This window comes from Pan paniscus, chromosome 9, assembly GCF_029289425.2.
Source record: "Pan paniscus chromosome 9, NHGRI_mPanPan1-v2.0_pri, whole genome shotgun sequence".
In the NCBI taxonomy this organism is placed as follows: Eukaryota; Metazoa; Chordata; class Mammalia; order Primates; family Hominidae; genus Pan; species Pan paniscus.
Window position 1 is genome coordinate 121,908,689 of NC_073258.2, and position 7,045 is coordinate 121,915,733.

Below are 7,045 nucleotides of genomic sequence, written 5' to 3' on the forward strand. Positions count from 1 at the left end.
TCGAACCCAATCCCTTCTCTTTTTACAAAGAGAAGCCATACGATAGTATATGTTAAGATAACTTCAGAGCATTGCCTTTTCCTGCTGCTCTAAAAGATTTACTTGCGGGGTGAAGGGGTGAGAAAGTGCATGCTTAGCAAAGGTTGAAAACGAAGTTAATTGGGAATCTTATTGACTTTGTATTTGTTTGATATCAAAAGAAACAACATCTTGGGGTCTGACATTTGTGACCACTGGGAATTCTGTAATTAGTTTCTTAACCAGTAGTAGGTATGTATTCTACTCAAAATTCTAATGACAAAACTTGAGAGCGCTAATTGTTTAACATTGTCTAATATTCTAGCTATTTTTAGAACCATTTGACATTTAGTGGGAGCTTGAAATCTAATAAAATTTCTTTCAACCAGAGGAATTAAGTAATTATCAAAAGACAATCATGAAGGGCTAGGGTAATAAAAAATTACTTCTTTACTAATTCTGAATTAATTTACCATCCACCCTGTTTTGAACTTCCCAGCCTTTCTCCTAAAACTCAGGGGATCTCTACAGCTTGTACTTCATTGCAATTTGGGCCTGTTTAGACCATGATGATATTTTGCAGTGCCCCGTACGCTGACATCTGCAGCACGGTCCAGTGAAAAAGGAAATGAAACAGCGCCCTCTAGTGTCTGCTGTTTATTTTTGCATGAAGCTCAAATGTGTATTGAACCACACCAGTCGAATTATGATTCCCGTCCCCCGCCCCACTACCACCCTGAAACCTTAGACGCAGGACATTATGAGAATATAGCTTTAGAAAACACATCAAATGCCAAGGACGTTTTCTGGAGAACAGTATGGGATTTATTTTTATGCATACAGTACGCATTACTCCAGGAAATACCAGCACTTGGCATCCCATGCAAATTTTGCCCTTAATATCTGTTTCTCTAATGTGTTGACAAAAATAGCTGTCAAGAAAAATTAAGTACCTCTTTAAGATGTTGAGAAATAAACAATCTGATCAAGAAAAACCCATGCAATATTTAGTGGTCTTTTTCCCCCCAGCAGAATGTGAAATACGTTCACATGCACCTACAGCACAACGGCAATAACTCTGTTCTGACTAATGGGAAGGCTCTGTTTGTGATGGTTTAATTATGTTTGCTGAAATACGACTCTCATATAAGACAACATCTCCATGGCAGAGGGACAGATCTCTGTGTCTATAGATAGAAATAAAATACAAAAGACTCATCATTCCATGAAGAACTCAGCAATCAAATTCTATTTGCTAAGGAAACAAATGGAGGAAGAATGTTCACTGTACATTTCATTGTGTGTTTCTGTTTGCATCTAGCCTCTAGGTTAGCTGTTGTTTTGTTCAGTAGCATAAGATACTGATGGTGAAATCGTTTTGAAATTAAGATAGTCTCCTATTGGATGAAATAACAATCCCTTACACAAATGTAGCATCTTTCATAACAAATGCTTTGCCACTGTATTTAATATTGTTCAGTCCTAGATCATGCTGCATTCTGACAGAGAAATTAGAGGAAAAGTACTAAGTTGAAGTTATATATATCCAAAAGTACTAACTAAAGAAGAACATAAACCTACTCATATATGTATGCTTGTATGTGTAGGTTTATTTAATAATTTTTAACTTCTAATGAGACATATTAGAATGACAGTGACCTTTTGAGCCTTTTAAGAACAAACAAACTTAGAATTCTTTATTTTCTCCCCCTAACTTTTGAATTCCTTTGTGGAATACTTTAGGGTACAAAAATCCACCGATATTGCCCTATTTTAATTGGGCAAAAATACATTATTTTACTGAAAAAGATAACATTTAATTACTTTAAGGCTTGAAAACCTTTGCGTTGGATCAACCTAGTATTAGTGGAATTATTTAAATTTCAAGACTGTAGTCACATAGAAATTTGTTACTGAGTTAATTATATGTTAACCAAAGGCAGAAAAAACAAGGTTCCTAGTATTTCCCTTTTATCTGCCAAAAACATTCTTAATTTAACAGGCCATCCTGGTCCTTAAATGTGGTTTATATAACTAGGTGGGTCATTCAAATCAAGAAGTTACAAGTGTGTATTTATTCACACTTTCCATGAGTCTCTACGTTGATGACTGCAAAATGCTGTTAAGGAATATCTGCAGCCGTGCAGGGGACGGAGTCTGCTCTCCTGAAAAGTCACGATCAGAAAGCAATTTGGCAAACTAATTCGACAAGGGGAAAATGACTTAACATATAATGCAGAAGCATCTAGGTGTCATATCAGAATATTCAAAGCATAAAATGAGAAAAAGGGCTGTGGATAGCACATAACCCAATTTTTTCCCCCTAAAAAAGCCCCATATTTGAAATGCTTACTTTGAATCTCCAAGAGAGAAGAAGAGTGAAAGTATTCTGAATATTAATTTAAGATTAGCAGGAATGTAGTCAGTCTAGAGATACTTGGCCACTATGGATTTTATTCATGTCTCCTGTTGTTAGCCTGTTCTATTTGTATTCTCAACCTGGTCATGTTGATACAAAATTACTTTCATTAGTTAATTTTAAGTAGAACCCCAAAACTAAGTTGACATTTGTATCTTGTTTAGACAAATTTCCCTGAAAACACAGGCTGCTAAATCATAGGAAAACATGTCTCCATCATACAAAGTTAAATGCTTCTTATTTTGAAGAATAGTTTCAGACAGTCACAACCCACAAGGACTTTGTTGTATTTCTAGGCATTATACTCCAGAAACACAAATTCGGCAAAAGTCAACTTTCCAGGTAGATCCCCAAAGAGGCACCCCTAACTCTTGCAAACCAAGAGACCTCAACGGCAACAACTATTTCTCTGTCCTCTGCCTTAGGGTTTTGCATACTTTGTTAGGAAGATACAACTGTAGAACTTTAATGTGTGGTGATTTGATAAATTTTACAATAAAATTTGTAAAATGTATGGTTGTATTTCTAAGTCTTCTACCAGAAAGTATCATTCTGAGGTGCTCTCATGTTGTAGAAACAGCAACATAAACAACAACAAAATTCCTCATCTTTGGGTCTGCTGTCAGAAGTGGGTTCTTTCAATGCCACCCGTAAAACCTGAACTTGAGTCACTGATCACTGGCAAAGTCTGCTCTTATTGTTTTATTTGTAAAACAATTCCCACATTACTTATCCCAACCCTATTCTGAGTTGGGTTTTTTTGTTTGTTTTTTTTTTTGAAACGGAGTCTCGCTCTGTCGCCCAGGCTGCAGTGTGGTGGCGCGACCTCGGCTCACTGCAAGCTCTGCCTCCTGGGTTCATGCCATTCTCCCGCCTCAGCCTCCCGAGTAACTGGGACTACAGGCGCCCACCACCACGCCCGGCTAATTTTTTTGTATTTTTAGTAGAGACGGGGTTTCACCATGTTAGCCAGGATGGTCTCGATCTCCTGACCTCGTGATCCACCCGCCTCGGCCTCCCAAAGTGCTAGGATTACAGGCGTGAGCCACCGCACCCGGCCGAGTTTTTCCTTCTCACCAGAAGAATGTAAATGTACATGGGTTGGAAAAATGAGAGTGGCAGAACCTTTTAGTTTTGTGAAGGTAGCACAAGGATATTTTGTTCCTATATGTTGCAAAGTGCAGCTGAGGATGATGGAAGGAGTGCAGAGGGCCAGGGCTGTGGGTGGCTCCTGCATTGGCCTCAACTTCTCATGGAACCCTGAGTTAGCCAGGTGGGCCAGATGCCCTTGAAGGTACAGTCAGTCTCCTTCCAAAAATGTAAAAAAAAAAAAGGAAATTCACTTTACTAAAACCCCTAAGCAGATTTTTATCAAAGATAGAGAAAATGATCTTAATTCTGAGATATTTGGAAAATACTATCAGAAAGAAAACAATGAATCTCTCAGATTTAATTCAGTGAGTAAAAATCTACTGGAATCAAGAACTAAGAAATAAAATATAAACACAGGATTGCCCTGAGGAAAAAAGTTTGAATTTAACAAAGTAATTCCTTGTAGACACTAAACCAATGTAAAGCAAGCAACCAAGGGCTTTGATGCCACTGCCTTTAAATAAACACATGATTTCATAAATGGAAAAAAAACTAAACTGATTACCTTGAAAAATGAGTAAATAAATATTAGAGCAAATCCATAGATGTATTAGTTCGTTCTTGCACTGCTGTGAAGAACTACCTGAGACTGGGTAATTTATAAAGAGAAGGTGTCTAATTGGCTCACAGTTTAGCAGGCTGTACAGGAAGTATGGTTGGGAGGCCGTAGGAAACTTTACAATTGTGGCAGAAGGCAAAGCAGGCATTTCTTCACATGGCCAGAGCAAGAGGAAGAGAGAGAGCGAGAGGTGCTACTCACTTTTAAACAACTAGATCTCATGAGAACTTACTATCATGAGAACAGCAAGGGGGAAATCTGCCCCCGTGATCCAATCCCCTCCCACCAGGTCCCTCCTCCAACACTGGGGATTACAATTCCACATGAGATTTGGGCGGGGACACAGACACAAACCACATCAATAGGATACTAAGAAACACCAGTAATTTCCCCCGAGGATGCTGTGAAACAAGTTCCTTGGCCATTCCTTTAGCTATAAAGTCCCAGTTATTAAGGACATTAAGGTTCCATTTTATTTTTGCATTTTTGTGTGTATGCGTGTGTGTGTAACTTAAAGCTTCAGGGTAAAAGTTGATGAATCTTAAAATTTTTAGTATTTAGCTCTAAAATTTTATTATCCAAAACACATCAATATTTAGCAAACGTTCTATTTTATTTTCCCAAAGTTAGATGGCACTAGAGTTTTGTTATTCAAAATCCATTCATCTCCATTTATTAGGCTTTCAGATTCTGAGAACTTCTTTGGCTTCCTCTGCCAGCTTGTCTACCTTTGTCATGATAATACTCAAAACTTGAGATTCAGAAAAGAAATTCTGACTTTTTAAATGAAAGAAATATGGACCTCTCAAACTGATCTCAAAGAAAAATGGGACCCAAGACTTTCATTAAACCACATGAAATAGAGCACTTGGCAAATGCTGGATAACAAAGTCCTCTGGGGTAAAAGAAAGAAAGAAAGAGAAAGAAAGAAAGAGAGAGAGAGAGAAAGAAAGAAAGAAAGAAAGAAAGAAAGAAAGAAAGAAAGAAAGAAAGGAAGGAAGGAAGAAAGAAAGAGAGAGAGAGAGAGAGAGAGAGAGAGAGAAAGAAAGAAAGAAAGAAAGAAAGAAAGAAAGAAAGAAAGGAAGGAAGGAAGGAAGAAAGAAAGAAAGAAAGAAAGAAAGAAAGAAAGAAAGAAAGAAAGAAAGGAAGGAAATTCTCATGAGTAAAAATCAGTGTTTTTACCTTTATGTTGTTGTTTGGGCAGAATTGATAAACTGAATCAAATTTCTCTTTAAAAGCAATTTAGAAAAGAATGAGTGTGCTGCTATATTCCTCTTATAAAAAGAAGTTTACCGTGGTAGGAAATGTAAATTCATGAGCCAAACACAAATTCCAAGAATGGCATCAACTTCAAACTGGGATTCTAGCTGTTCTTTGCTATAGTCGTAAAGTGTAAACTCAGTGGAAATTCTGAGCCTGATACATCTAGATTTAGAGCCTGTGTGTGGATTCCTAGGGGCCCTTTGTGAGGCAGCTCTCCTGCCTACTCCCCCTCTGTTTAATCAGCATTCGATGACTTCACGTGTCAGTCTGGCTCCTCTGGACTATGTCAGGATTTAGAAACAGTCAAAAAAAAAAACACACAAAAAAAAACACCAAACCTGATTAGTTGGCCCTAAAGATTAGAGTCTTTCAGTCAACTAAAGAATTAAGACTTTTATTTTAAAAGAACCCGTTATTGTTTATTTACCATACACTAAGCCTGGTGATGAGGGTTTAGCATCTATTATTTCCTTGAGTCCCCTTCAGTGACCTTAAAAAATGGTTATTTCCTGTTTTTATAAATGAAGAAACAGTGATTCAAAGAAGTTAAGTAACTTGCACAGGCCATTTTATTTGATTTCATAGAATTTTTGATGGAGTTGAAAGAATCACTGCAAGGGACCTTGTCTGGGCATCTCAGTAAACAAAATGTGAAATATAGTAGAATTTATGTTATGCAGCGTCACTGTCAGTTTGGAGGAGAGAGGTCCATCAAGTACACTATTGCCAACAGAAGCTTATCATAGGGATTATCAAATTTCAAAAGAGGCCAGGTGTGGTGGCTCACACCTGTAATCCTAACACTTTGGGAGGCCAAGGCAGGAGTATCGATTGAGGCCAGGAGTTCAAGACCAGCCTGGGCAACACAGGGAGACTTCTATCTCTAAATAATCAAAATTAAGGCCAGGAGTGGGGGCTCACACCTGTAGTCCCAGCGCTTTGGGAGGCTGAGGCGGGCGGATCATGAGGTCAGGAGATGGAGACCATCCTGGCCAACATGGTGAAACCCTGACTCTACTAGAATACAAAAAAAAAAAAAAAAAAAAATAGCTGGGTGTGGTGGTGTGCTCCTGTAGTCCCAGCTACTTGGGAGACTGAGGCAGGGGACTCGCTTGAACCCAAGAAGTGGAGGTTGCAGTGAGCCGAGATCACACCACTGCACTCCAGCCTGGTGACAAAGCGAGACTCCATCTCAAAAAAAAAAAAAAAATTAAAAATAAAAATTAGCTGAGCATGGTGGTCCATTTCTGTAGTCACAGCTATTTGCAGTGCTGAGGTGGGAGGATCACTTGAGCCTGAGGGAGTCGAGACTGCAGCAAGCTGTGATCACGCCACTGTACTCCGGCCTAGGTGACAGAGAGACACTGTCTCAAAAAACAAAAAACAAAAAACAAACAAACAAACAAAAAAACAAAAAAAAACACTTTTTAAAAAGGAATGTTCGATTTTTAAAAAATTTATTTCATACTAAAATTTGACCAAACATGAGTTACTTTTACTCATAGCATACTAGTGCACTACACACATTCTGGAGTCTGACAGATCTGGGTTTGGATCCTGGTTTCACCACTTACCAGTTGGATGTACTTGATTCATTCATTCATCAAATATTTATTGATTGCCTACCTAGTACG